At 45.8% G+C, this 14,846-nt stretch overlaps 1 protein-coding gene across 7 annotated transcripts in view; it reads right to left on the bottom strand.

Annotated features, from left to right (window-relative positions):
• The window catches only part of SH3PXD2A (SH3 and PX domains 2A), a 379,907-nt gene that overhangs the window by 18,313 nt on the left and 346,748 nt on the right, over positions 1-14,846 (bottom strand). The gene's annotated exons all lie outside the window — the stretch shown is intronic.

Raw genomic sequence — 14,846 nt, 5'->3', positions numbered from 1 at the left:
CAAACATCGGTTAAGGGCAGAATGAGTCCAGCTGTTCTACTTACTTTTCAACTGCTCCGCATGACCGGGAGCCATGGCAAGGGTAGAGCTCTGCTTGGCGGCCCACTGATTATCTGTCAGGCCGCGAGCATGCCTCATCGGCTCCTTCCTATTGCCGGGCTGCTGACACTCACAATACACTTCCAGGCCAGCAATGACAAGGTCTCAGGCCTCCGTCCAGCAAGTAGGACAGTGAAAGCAGGAAGTCGAGCTGGACTTGGTTTGCACACAGTAATGGGCTGGAGTCAGCCGGCTGTCAAAGCTGCCAAGCGTCACTGAGGGCGCTGAGCCAGTTGGCTCTTTCGAGTGTGCATGTGGAGGCATCGACTTTTGGTGTTTCTGAAACAAGCACTGGATCCAGAGAGCAACCTGGCCTCCACCCTGACTCGGAGGGGCTGACTTCTGTTCTCTTCACCCCCCCTGGAAATGGATGCGGTTCGACAGCGAGAACCATGAAGTGGTGTGTTTTGTAAAGAGCGGAACCACAGAGTAAAATCTTTGCACTTTATTACATAGCCCCTTCCCTTCACGGGTCCCCACGTGTGTCTCAGACATTCATAAAGCCTCACACCTACGAGAAGTGGGCAAGTGTCATCCATAGAAAAAGGCCAGAGGCAAACCTTTGATCTCAAAACACCTCCACCCGCCACATTTTTGGAAATATGACACAGGATTGGAATGGGACATCCCATGCCCATCACTAATTATCCTCCCTATTCTACATATGGGAAAACTGAAGCGCTAGACTGGGGCCGAGTGGCCTAAAGTCAGAAGCAAAGCCCCAAAAAAACCCAACCAAACAAACAATAAACCCATCTTCTCAGGCTACATCTAAACTACACCCGTGTGTTGGCAGAGGGATGTAAATTAGATGTTTTGAAAGTGCAAATGAAGCAGGGATTTAAATATCCTGAGCTGCATTTGCATAATCGCGTCATGGCGCTGTTTCGAACAAGCGCCATGTTGAGAGTGAAACCGCGGTTTAGACACGTTTTTTCCAGCAACGGGGCACTTTTTGGAAAGATCCCGTACAGGCTGACTAAAGGGGAGACTAGCAAAGCTCTGAGGGTACACGGCAACTAGATGTCCCTGGCTGGGCCGGGTCGGCCAACTCAGGCTCACGGGTCTGTTTCGCTGTTGTGTGCACTTTTGGAGGTAGGCGGAAGCGCAGGCTCTAGGACACTGCAGGATGGGAAGATCCCAGGGCTCGGACGCCAACCTAAGGCTGGCAGTCTATATAACAGTGGATCAGCTCCATGAGCTCAAGTCAACTAGCACAGGTCCCTTGCCCGCCAAGAGTCTAGTTGCTCTACTCTAAGGACATTCAGGTCTCTTCACCTGTTAGAATGGTGGCCATGACGTTGCAGGGTCTCAAATGGGAAAACAAGTCAAGGTCTCTGTGCACAAGAGGGGGAAAAGGAACCAAGCTAATCCAGAGTTCCTGATCTTTACACAAATCTAAGGGAGAAGCTCCTGCAACCCCCTTAAGGAAAATGCTCTTTTGAGAGGGACTCAACGAGACACCACCCTCAGTTTAGCTTTGGGACTCCACTACAGTCTGTTGCTGAGTGAAGTGTGGAAAATGTAAAAAAGCAAAGATACCTTTACTCCGACAAAGACGCAATACCGTGGGAAGAGAAAGCCGTTGGCAGAGCATCTTACAGCTGCAAATTCAGAGAACTGCCTCTTCAAAGACAAAAAAAAGCGGCCCTGCAGAAGGAGCTGGTTGCACTAGTTTCTCGGTGCGCTGGGAAGACCAGAGCATTGAGCTGAGATATGGAGGATTTCTAGGGGATGCCCATTTGCCTGGAATATTGGCTGAAGCCAGGAGGCCAAGTGACTTCAGGGTCCTGAACCGTTGAGCCTCACCCAGAAACATATTGCCTTGGATAGCTCTCTTTCTCCTAGAAAAGTCAGAGCAAAAAAGAGCCACGCCGTGTGTTTCCTGGACATCACCATTAAAGGGAGACTGACATCACCACAACCCAGTCAGAGTTCCACTGTGTGTACCCCTCCCATCTTGTACAGCCCCACTGTACTAGCGACAACCGGACCACTCCTGCCACAAGAGCTATAACTTTAAAAAAATGTTTAGTTTATTCCCTCTACATGTAAACAGCAGGGACTGCTGTTGCTGGAGGCAATCTGTCTCCTGATCGCTCCATGCTGGGTGCCCCAGCCTGGTTTTCTGGTTGTGGTCAGAACAGTCTGACTCTCTGGAAGATCCACCCATTGCCTTCCGCAGAAGGGGCAGCCAGATGAGGAGGAGTCCTACCCAAGCACTTGCGGGAATTCCAACTCTTTGATCCAAAGCAAGTTGCTGATCAACTATTTTAAGCATCAAAGATCAAATACAGCCACTCCCCGACTTACGAATACACCGACTTACAACCATCCGTACTTACAACCAACCTCCCATTAACCCCATTATAATATTTTCCAATGGAGAACCATGTATGCATAACCTATGCATTACCTATGCATAAACAGGAGTATGGTCTTACAACCGTGCCTTTTTTGCCTATCACTGTGACTACACTACTTTGCACCATTGCCCTCACTGGTGCAATTTCACTGGTGGGGGCTCTAGTACAGCTAAGGCTTCAGCGGGCTCCCAGTATTTTAATCACATTGTCTATCCCCCCCCCCCCCTCCTCGACTGCAGCATGGTGGGGAGAATGCTGGAGATGCCTTGTCTATACAAGGACTCCCACTGTTGCTCCTCACAGTGCAGCAGGGAAATTTTAGACAAAAATCTTAGTGTGGACAAAGCCCACAGGTACAGAATGAGGCCCATATTATAAACATGTTAATGAGCCCATTGTAGCCTACATGGCTACCAATATTAAAACACACATGCCTCTAATACAGCCATAACTTTCTTCCTTTCAAGCAGGCAAAACGAAGCCCCGGTAGAACACCATGTGTCCATCGCTGTTTATTTGTACTGTAGACCAGGCCTCACTTATTTGCCCAGCCTGCAAAAGAGCTGAGAATAAAACCCAAGCCCACTAACTCCCCTCTCCGGTGTACAGCTACAATTCAGTGAAAATAACCCATCTTTGGAACTCTTTCCCCAAACACACAAAAATTGAAGTCTTCCATCTAATCCCCCAAACCCTGTCTAGCAAACACAATCCCTCCACCTCCATTCATCTTCTATTTTTACATTCCTTTGAACAGAGTTTTGGCCTCTGGCCCATGCCGCTAACGGAAGTCCTGAAAGGCCACAAGAAGGGTAGCCCTCCTGCCATCTCCAAGCCAACTTTTCAAGAGGTTTTGCTGGTTTAGCTAAGATTCAGGTGCTCCTCAAAGCTGAGCATGTACAATTTTGCTGATTACTGGTTCTACCACCCACATTTTCAGCCTCATTACTTGGGTTTAGGGTCTGTGGTGTCCAATGAGTTCTGAACTAGCCACATTGTTCAAGCCAACTAGCCACACTCAACTGGCCAAACAGCCGCATGTGGTTAGCATGTTGGACCCTATGGGTTTAGGCCTTCATTAAGGATTCTTCAGCACATATTCCTCCCTCCCTTCAACCATGGGTAATGGGAAGGGGGGGGGGGGGAATTCAGAGTGAGAAAAAGCGTTTGAAAGGGAAGAAAATTGCTCTCACGAGGCAGCATGTGGCAAAAGGGGTCACAATACATTTCAAAGTTATATTTCCAATGATGCATTTGTTTAGCAGTTCTATTTTTAAAAGTCTCCTATTCCAAAAACAGGAAGCTCTCATTAAATTTTCCCCTTGCAGAGTGCGCACTCAGCAAGAATTACAATAGTTTCCACGATTACACACATTTGGTTTCTTTCAGTTGTGAAGGGACGACTGTAAACAAACATAGATGAGGTTTTTTAACCTAAACTGCATGGCTCACTTGTAACCAGAAAGTCATTCCGGTTTGCTTCTCCTGAGGCTAACTCTAGAACGAAACAACGTACAAAAATCAGTTGATTCACATCAGCACACTATCCTGACGAATGATCAGTGAGGCACCCAACATACTGGGTTACTGATCAAAATGCTTAAGATATGGGGCATTTAATGGGGCATTTAATGAGAGATGCGCTACGTTTCTAGAAAGACAAAACAGATAATTGGCTCTATAGACGATGAAGCAGATGCACACTTTGTACCTCCTGGAATCTCACCACATTTCAGGACAGACAGTGCTAGGCAACAGCATAACCCTCCAGTGCCATGAACCACACCGACCCCCCCACAAGCCTCGTGAGCTCAGATTTACATTTCCAAATTATGGCAACCCCCAGACTCTCTCGTGCAAGGTCTCTCCAATGTGGCCACCAGAGGGTTTTCCTGCAGCCATGGCTGCCTCCTGGGCAGAGATGAGGAAGAGGGCAAAGCAGCTGCCCCTCCCTGCAGCACTAAGGGCCTCCAGTGGGGGGCTTCAGCCCCCATGCTCTAGTTTGGGGCTTAAGCCACAGGCTTCAGTGCTCCCTACCTCCCCTCTTCAGTCATGGGGCTCCAGTGGTAGGCTCTGGGATTCAGAAGAGCCATGCTTAGTATGCGCCATGGCCAAGAACAAGGAGTGGGGTAAGCAGGGAGGGGGAACAACGGGCACCAATATAGCTACACATTGCCCTGTAGAAATAGAATACAATAACGCTGGGCATGTGTACGTGCCTATTTGTTTTGTTTCTGTCCAAGCGCCCACCAGGAGGCCACCAAAAAATTGGAACCCCCTGCACTAGTGTACCAAGATTTGCTCCCTGGGGGCAGGTCTTACACTGGTATAAGCCCAGAGGTAGCAGAACTCAAATTAGCAGAGGTTACGTGTCGAAAGTGGTTGCCCCAGTAACATAGTTCTGTGTTTGTCTCCTTGGTTCTCCAATGTTCTCAGTATTTGCAGATCGCGCTGCACGTAAATTGACGAGACCCACTGGGTGCTCAAAGGACAACATGCAAAGTTTAGTGAGAAAGGACCTTCAGGCAGAGGGTCCTCAAAGCTCTGCCTCAGTGGTTATAAGTATATGGAAATGGAGTGTCCAGGGTCAAGGAATGGCTCAGTGTGCAGCAGGCATTTGTGCTGTTCCCATGGCCACATGAAAGGAGAGAGGTGAGGTAAAAACATTTCTAGACAAACAACTGGAATAAGAGCATAAGAACGGCCATCCTGGGACAGACCAAAGGTCCATCTAGCCCAGTATCCGGTCTGCCGACAGTGGCCAATGCCAGGTGCCCCAGAGGGAGTCAACTGAAACAGGTAATCAAGTGATTTCTCTCCTGTCATTCATTTCCAGCCCCTGACAAACAGAGGCAAAGGACACCAATCCTACTCATTCTGGCTAATAAGTATTGATGGACCTAACCTCCATATTAGGAGGGCTATGCTTTAGTTAGGATAAAGTGTCATTCACCCCAAATTTTGATTGGTACTTTGCACTGTGCTGAGCTGGTGAGGCTCAAAAATAGGGTGGGAGTTGAATGCAGGGTACATTATAGTGCCAAAGTTACACAGAAACCTTCTCCTTGTGTACTCTCTCTCTCATCTGGACAGTCAAGTTTTGTGGCATGTGCCGTTTTCCCACACTGCACCGGGAACAACAGAGCTAGAGCAGCCACATATTTTGGCAAGGTGCTAGGAAATCTTGCAGTCAGGCCCACGTAATGCAGCGTAGATGCTGGGACTAAGCAACGATTCCTAATCTGGGGTTACAAATGGGTCTAGCTGCTCAAGCCCTAAAGTAACAAACCACAGGTCTGCTGTAGTAGAGTGCCTGGAGCACGGGTGAAGGTGCCAAACCCAAGGCCTGAACCGAGGCTGTGAACCCCAGTGCATCTTCTACCCCCTGCCCCGCCACCTCCATGCCTTTTTCCATGTTGTCCCACACATCTGGAACAACCTCTTTCCTCCAGGAGCTAAGCAATGTGGCACTTTTCCAAATGCCTCCAGAACAAAACCTACTGCTCACCATCCACCTTGCCATCATACTTCACCAAATAACGTGAATTTAGTTCCCAGGACAGCCAGCTACCCTTTTCAATTTGAAGAATAATCTGAGTACTAACAAGATGCATGTATGACAAACCAAACAGGCAAAACTGGTAATAAATAAGTACTTACACTGGATAGTTAAAAGCAGCAGATAAGGACCATAGGATAGCAATGAGAGAGAGAGTACTAACACAGGAATCTACATAGACAAAAGAGCTGTTTGCACCTTCATTGTTTACTTGGTTGATAATGTCCCAGACATCCATTCTCTCGATTGAGGCCATAGGTATGAGAATTACATTTTGTGGAGGAATTGTACAAGACGAATACACAGAGAAGGGCTGGAATTACAATTCATCCACAAATTTAATTCTTACACCTATGACCTCAATTTGCCTGTTTGTGTTTTCCCTTTGATATTTGCATACCCTCTGCTTCTTGTTCCCCTCCCCCTTTGTTTTTTCCTCCCCCCTCTTCCTTCTCCACTATTTATTTTGGGTCTGGACATCCTAAACTCAAAACTCCGGTCATGTGAAGTGGGCCGTGCCCACAAAAGCTCATGATACCAACTACATGTTCCGTTAGTCTATAAAATGCTACCAGACTATTCGTTGTTGTGACAGCGTGTCGGGGTTCCCCTGACTCCTGCACCCCCACTGTAGCACGAACAGACTCTGCCAGCCAGTAGGATTGAAGGAGTTTATTGATTCTCCAAGGATGCAGCACAGCACAGATGTAATCTAGTTACAGGGCCAGGCCTAGGATGCCTCAGCCCCCCTTGAGATAGGGGAGACTGGGCCCCTAAATCCCAGGCTGCCTTGCTTAAGCTGCTTCCTCCAGGATTCCAGACAGAAACTAAAACTCTTCCAGCCCTGCCATCAGCCAGGTGTTGGTCTCTGCCTTCCTCCCTTTGTCTCCCTCCCTGGGAGGCTGAGCCTGGGTATCTGGATTAATCCACATTCGGGAGAGTCAGTGACAATCTCCCATCACAGCGCAGGGGGACCCCGGGTCACAGAGCAGACAGCCCCCCACTACGCCACATGTTGTTTAAGCTTATCCAGTACAGACTAACTCAGCTACCCCCTGAAGCTATTTAAACAACGCCTCTCATGCCTGCAGGGCAGGTAACCTGCCTTCATATTTGTAGAACCAGAAACTGAGGGGTGACTTCTCCAAGGCAAGAAAGTCAGTGGTTGTGCTAGAACTGGAGCCCATCAATTCCTGGCTCCAAGTTCTGAATTCCTACTACATTGCTAGAGTTTCAAGAAGCAAGTCAGGGAATAATATCCTTTCCCTAACTGATGTCTCTCTACATATCACTGTCATTCTGTGACTTGACCCCCACTTGAAATGCTGGAACTCAGGAGAGAGATTGGTTTGGGAATTCTCCAATTAAGATTTCAAAGAAAAATGCAAAGGCTCAAATCTTGCATCTTCCAAACCACAGAAGAATTCTCTTTTAAAATAAATACTTTCCCCTCAGTCAGCAGTCTCTCTGCCTCCCTGCTTCCCTCTCCTTTGTCAGACCTGCTTCTGGAAAAATTCTATCCTTTCCAGAAGGAAACACGTTCATTCAAAAAACATTTCTGCCTTTTCCCTCCCCCCCCATTCCACAATTAACAATGCTGCTAATTTAGAAAACAGCCTCCCCTTTCCACCTCTAGTAAGTCTTTTTAACATAAAATGACTTTAAAAAGCCAGCACACAAAACTGGGGAAATCACACAATTCCTTTTCAGTTCTGAACCACTATACAAGCTATTTTCCTCAATAGACAAGGAGGCAATAAAACTTGATTTTCCTTGGATCCCCAATGAACAAACAAGAAACTGAAGTAAAAATGCTGAAACTGCCCTATGCAGATCTAACTCATTTAAGGGCTCAAAGCATCCCTATGGTATAGGCCAGAGAGACAACACAAACCGGAAGAGATCAACCAGGTGTAAGGCAGCTCAGGGATAGGTAAACATGCAAAGCTTGTGTTTGGTTCCCAAAGACATTTATTTACATATGTAGTGAGGCAAAGTGACCTCCCTCTGAGCCAGTTGGATTCAGGGTTACATTAGGGTTCACTGAAAATGCTGCACACAAAGCAGATAAGGAAATAACTAGCCCACTATCAAATGGGACACAGCTAAGACTGAAATCCTCATCTACGCGCTCAACTGCTTCTCATGAAGTCACCCTGTAAACAGTTCCTACCTTGTAGCCTCCATAAAGTGTTCTGCTCTGGCCTCAGGAACAATGTGCCCTCTTGTAGGAGACTTGATGAACATGCATCATTTGTAAACAGATTGTTTTTACGGCCTGTTTCTCCTCCCATCCTTATATTTTTGATATTGTACCTCTAGTTTTTTTTTTTAAACTTTCTAGCTATCCATTGTGAAGGGAAGAAGAATAATCCAGGAACTACAGACCAGTCAGCCCTACCTCAGTACCTGGAAAAACCATGGAGGGGATCCTCAAGGAATCCATTTTGAAGCACTTGGAAGAGGGGAAGTGATCAGGAATAGTCAACATGGATTCACAAAGGGCAAGTCGTGCCTCACCAATCTGATTAGCTTCTATGAGGAGGTAACTGGCTCTGTGGACATGGGAAAGTCAGTGGATGTGATAGACCTTGACTTTAGCAAAGCTTTTAATTTGGTCTCCCACAATATTCTTGCCAGCACGTTAAGGGAGTATGGATTGGATAAATGGACTAGAAGATGAACAGAAAGCAGGCTAGGCTGTCAGGCCCAATGGGTAGTGATCAATGGCTGGATGTCGGTTTCTAGCAGCGTGCCCCAAGGATCTGTTCTAGGGCTGGTTTTGTTCCAGGCTGTGGAACTCACTTCCTCGGGATATTCACATGGTACCAACGCTAGCATTGTTTTGGCATCAGACTAAAGCCACACTTTTCACTCGTGCTTTTATTAATGTTTGAGTCTGTATGTGTATGTTTCTTTTCTCAATATGCTTTTAGCAGGTTTTATGTCCCTTTGCATTCTCGTATTTTAAATTTTTGTATATATTTGTATTGTGTTTAAAATTTTTGTAAGCCACCTCGAATATTTTAAAGAGAGGTGGGGTAAAAAATATTTAAATACATAAAAAAATAAGCAAACATCTTTATTAATGACCTGGATGAGGGGATGGATTGCATGCTCAGCAAGTTTGCAGAGGACACTAAGCTAGGGGGAGAGGTAGATATGCTGGAGGGCAGGGATAGGGTCCAGAGTGACCTGGACAGATTAGAGGACTGGACCAAAAGAAATCTGATGAGATTCAACAAGGACAAGTGTAGAGTCCTGCACTAGGGACAGAAGAATCCCAAGAATTGTTACAGGCTGGGGACCGACTGGCTAAGTAGCAGTTCTGCAGAGAAGGACCTGGGGATTACAGTGGATGAGAAGCTGGATATGAATCAACAGGGCGATCTTGTAACCAAGATGACTAATGGCATATTGGGCTGCATTAGGAGCAGCATTGCCAGCAGATCTAGAGAAGTGATTATTCCCCTTTCTTCGGCTCTGGAGGCCACATCTGGAGTAGCGTGTCCAGTTCTGGGCCCCCCATTATAGAAAATATGTGGACGCATTCGAGAAGGTCCAGTGGAGGGCAAACAAAATGATGAGGGGGTGGGAGCACATGACCTATAAGGAGAGACTGAGGGATCTGGGTTTGTTTAGTCTGCAGAAGAGAAGGGGGGGGGGGATTTGAGAGCAGCCTTCAACTTCCTGAATAACAATAGTGGCGGATAACAAGACAAGGAGCAATGGTCTCAAGTTACAGTTGGGGAGGTCTAGGTTGGATATTAGGAAAAACTATTTCCCTAGGAGGGTGGTGAAGCACTGGGGTGGGTTACCTAGGGAGGTGGTGGAATCTCTATCTCTAGAGGTTTTTAAGTCTTGGCTTGACAAAGCCCTGGCTGGGTTGATTTAGTTAGGATTGGTGCTGCCTTGGGGTAGGGGGCTGGACTGGTTGACTTCCTTAGGTCTCTTCCAGCTCTGATTCTACAAAGGGTTCGTAGAGTGATCCTGGCAATTACAGACTGGTAAGTCTAACATCAGTACTGGGCAAGTTACTACAGTTAAGAGTAGCATTGTCAAACACATAGATGAACATAATTTGTTGGGGGAAGTCAACATGATTTCTGTAAAGGGACGTCATGCCTCACTAATCTACTAGAGTTCTTTGAAAGGGTCAATAAGTACGTGGACAAGGGGGCTCCAGTGGATACAGTGTACCTAAATTTCCAGAAAGCCTTTGACAAGGTCCCTCACCAAAGGCTCTCAAGTAAAGTAAGTTGTCATGGGACAAGAGGGAAGATCCTCTCATGGACTGATATCTGGTTAAGACAGGAAACAAAGGGTCGGAATAAACGGTCAGTTTTCAGAGTGGAGAGAGGTAACTAGTGGTGTCCCCCAACAGTCTGTCCTGGGACCAATTGTATTTAACCTATTTCTAAATGATCTGGAGAAAGGGGTTAACAGCGAGGTGGCAAAATTTGCAGATGATACTAAACCGCTCAAGGTTAAGAACAAAGACTGAAGAGCTACAAAAGGATCTCTCAAAACTAGACTGGGCAACAAAAATGGAAAATGAAATTGTAATGTAATGATAAATGCAAAGTAATGCACATTGGAAAAATAATTCCAACCATACATACGATAGGATGGAGAATAATTTAGCTATAACTCCTTGAGAGAGAAATCTTGGAGTCATTGTGGATAGTTCTCTGAAAACATCCACTCAGGATACAGCGACAGTCAAAATAGCAAACAAAACATTGGGAATCATTGAAAAAAGGATAGAGAATAAGAATAATATTGCCTCTCTATAAAACCAAGGTACACCCACATCTTGAATACCGCGTAGAGATGTGGCCGCCTCATCTCAAAAGATATATTAGCACTGGAAAAGGTTTAGAGGAGGGCAACAACAATGATTAGGGATTTCTCTTCCCATATGAAGACAGATTAAAAAGACTAGGACTTTTCAGCTTAGAAAAGGGGAGACTAAGTGGGGGTGAGGGGGAATATGATTGAGGTCTATTAAATCATGACAGGCATGGAGAAAGTGAATAAGGAAAAGCTATTTACTTGTTCCTATAATATGGGAACTAGGAATGACTAAACGAAATTAATAGGTAGCTGGTTTAAAACAAAAGTAAGTTTTTCTTCACACAGCCCACAGTCAACTCCTGTGGAACTCCTTGCCAGAGGATGTTGTGAAGACCAGGACTTTGACATGGTTCAAAAAAGAACTAGATAAATTCATGGAGGATAGGTCCATCAATACTTATTAGCCAGCATAGGTAGGAATTGTGTGCCTAGCCTCTGTCAAGGGCTGGAAATGGACGACAGGAGGGGGAAAAAAAAATCACTTGATTCCCTGTTCTGTTCACTCCCTCTGGGGCATCTGGTATTGACCACTGTCTGCAGACAGGATACTGGACTAGATGGACCTTTGGTCTGACCCAGTGTGGCTGTTCTTATGCTTTACATGTAAGCTCTGAAGCTGTGTAAGGGGCAAAACCTATCATACACAGTATTTCCACCAAATGTCTACAAAGAAAGGTCTAGCAACGAAGTGCTCCCTCAGAGCAGATTACAGCTGTCATCTTTGCAGATGTCCTAGGTTTAGTGAAACAGGTGCTACCAGGTATTTAAGACATTTAGTGTCTTTACTGAATTTTCTTGCTCCATGAATAAAAAAACTCAATGTCACAGACTGCTAACCTTCCTCACTTTAATGCAAAACAGGCATAAGAAACTAGTCATATTTCCCTTGGGGTATTTCCTTACTACTGGAGGATCCTGTGCAACAAAGCTAGATCCGTCTCTAAGAGTTCATCTCTTCCAACTGTTTCTATCTACTGAAGCATTTATAACTCATCACCATAGCATCTGAAAATCATACACATTATTTGCATCATAGTGGCAACCATAGTGTATCACAGAATACTAGGACTGGAAGGGACCTCAAGAGGTCATCGAGTCCAGTCCCCTACCCTCATGGCAGGACCAAATACTGTCTAGACCATCCCTGATAGACATTTATCTAACCTACTCTTAAATATCTCCAGAGATGGGGACTCCACAACCTCCCTGGGCAATTTATTCCAGTGTTTGACTACCCTGACAGTTAGGAACTTTTTCCTAATGTCCAACCTAAACCACCCTTGCTGCAGTTTAAGCCCTTTGCTTCTTGTTCTATCCTCAGAGGCCAAGATGAACAAGTTTTCTCCCTCCTCCTTATGATAGCCATTTTCAGGTATCTAAAAGGGTATCATGTCCCCCCTCAATCTTCTCTTTGTACCAGGTACCAGCCATACATACCTGCTCTGAATGGCACAGGCCCCTCTCTCAAGCTAAGGAAGAATCATTTAGCTATTGGCAATAGAGGACTCGTGACACAAGGCTAAGAAATTCTGATCCCACACAGTAGAGCACAAACTAGGAAAAATCCTGAACTGACTGGAAGCAAATTCATACTAGCATTAACTCTAAAATTTCATATTTCTTAACTTGCTGCAAAGAGGTACTAAGTAAAATATATAAATGAAACTGTCTGCAAAAATCGGACTTCTGTGAAGCCATATAAAAGTAACAGGTGGATTCCCCGGGAGAACTTGTGACTTTCTCTTTTAACTGATCTGAATCTCCATTAGCTAGTTCAACAGTACTAGCAGAGCTTGCTACAATCCTCAGACTCCCACCCAGAAGAGGGTAGAGCCGACTACAACAAAACCTTCAAAATATTTTTACCCTCTTACTCTAAACACATATGGACACTTAAAAAAAAAACCTATTGATTCTTGGGTGGACAGTTTGAGGGTCTCATTTTCAGAAAGCGCCAAGTATTCACCCTCTGAAAGTCAAACGCCTTCTCAGGTTAGACACGTGAACGGGAGCATCCATGTAGTCACTTTTGAAAAATCTTGACCTTCAGAATCCAAGTGCAAATTCAAATTCTAGTTTTTACATTGTTATAAGTTGGGCTGGTAGAACTGCATTTCGAAGGCTGCCCAACGACTTCTCCTTAGAGCATCTTGTTTTCAGTTGCCTATTACTTTGCCAAATATTAATTTCAGCTGAATTTTTCCATGCCAGTGGTGTTTCAGGCTGATTGTTTTATACATCAACTACAATGGTCCAGCTTTTCCCCATGAACAAGGGTAGAGAAAACACACATTATTTGGCCCATGTTAAAAAATGCTGGCGACATTTTCTTTGAATACAGTCGATCTAGTTCCTCAAAGCTTTGGAGCAAGGACAGGGAATTTAGGAGGGTGTATGGCCTTTCTGTGGAGTACATGTCTTTAGATGCCCTGTGAAAATCCACCCAAGTGTTGCCAAGTTAAAAGCCTTTCAAAACATGCAGTTTGAACATGCTTAGCAGAGATGCTCAGTGCACATAGTTTCCAGGGATTTTAGCTGGAAAAGTGCATGCACCAGCCCTGGACAACTGCAGTTCTAGCCTGTTGCAGGCTGTGTTGGGTCCACATCTGGGCACCTCAGTTCAGAGCAGAAAGAAGGTCTCTCCTGTATTCAATGAAGAAGCTGATTCAAATGGAGAGATAAGACAATCAGGACATAGGGAGGAGGGCAAAGGGAGTAGATTGGGACTAGGGATGTTAAATTTAGATGAATTGGGTAATCGAATAGTCAATGCAATTTTCACCCACCCGATTAGTCGATACGGGTGCCTCTACCTTTGAAATGTAGCAATGTAACATCCCTAGGAGTGTTGCTACACTTCAAAGGCGAAAGAGCTGCGAGGAGCATGGGGCCATCAGGGGACTCGAGCAATCCCCGGCTGGCCCCATGCTCCCCGCAGCATTTCAAAGCAGCACCTCCACATGGTGCCCGGGGTCTGGCCCTGTGCTCCACAGTGCTGCTGCTTTGAAGCACCCTTCTCTTCTACCCCCTTATTGCCGTTTTCTGATAGAGGCAGCAAAGGGAGAGCAACTAGTTGACTAGACGTTCACATCCCTAATTGGAACAGGGGCCTGCAGAGATGGGCTGGAGCACAGCAGGGAAGGGAAGAGGGAAACCAGGAGTTGAGAGAGACTGGATTCAGAGTCAGAAAGTGGGGGGAGGGAGGGACGCTGAGGTTTATGGGGAGGGGATGAGGAAGGTAACTGATCAGGCCAGGAGACCAGGACAAGAACAGGGTACTGGAAACCAGTAGCAAGTAGGGAACATCTGGGCAAGGAAGCTAGGATTTGAAAACATTGGCTAGGGAAGGAGCCTATCATGGACCAAGGAGCCTCGCTGTTATTCTAGATTCTGATCTGCTGGGGGGAGCTAGGATGAAGAGAATGTGTTGTAACAAACCACATAGACCCTGTGACAACTGGGGAGCCCAACCCTGTATGTTAACACATCTGTGTTGCAGCGGAATCTAAATTCACAAATTTTGCTTTTCTGCCATCACGTACACCAGCCACTTGAAGAGCATCCATTATTCAAATAAGAGGGTTTACTTGCGCATACATCTGGCTCCACTCCCTTGCCAAGATCTCCAAGCAAAGAGCAGCAACAGAGGAAAGTCACTTTAATTCCATCCCTCCTCCAAATGAATTGGTTTGACACCAGGAACCTACTGAGTCAGGACTATCCCACAGAGAGGTAAATCTTAATCCACAATTCTGGCTACTTCATTGGCTTCTTGTGGTTCAAGTTCTTTTGGAAAAACCCACTTATAACGTCAATGTTTGTATTCTGTTCTCTTTTAAACACATCTGCAGAAAGCAGGAAGGCCAGTCAGACTCACTCCACTCTATCAAAACCTTCCCCTAAAAGGAAAGGCTGAATCCTTGAGACCAAGCTCTTTACCAGTATCTTTTGGGGGAACCTCTACA

This window comes from Pelodiscus sinensis, chromosome 8 (genome assembly GCF_052426305.1).
Source record: "Pelodiscus sinensis isolate ZL-2025 chromosome 8, ASM5242630v1, whole genome shotgun sequence".
Taxonomy (NCBI): Eukaryota; Metazoa; Chordata; order Testudines; family Trionychidae; genus Pelodiscus; species Pelodiscus sinensis.
Note: the sequence above shows the minus strand (reverse complement) of the source record. Positions and strands in the feature narration are given on the sequence as shown.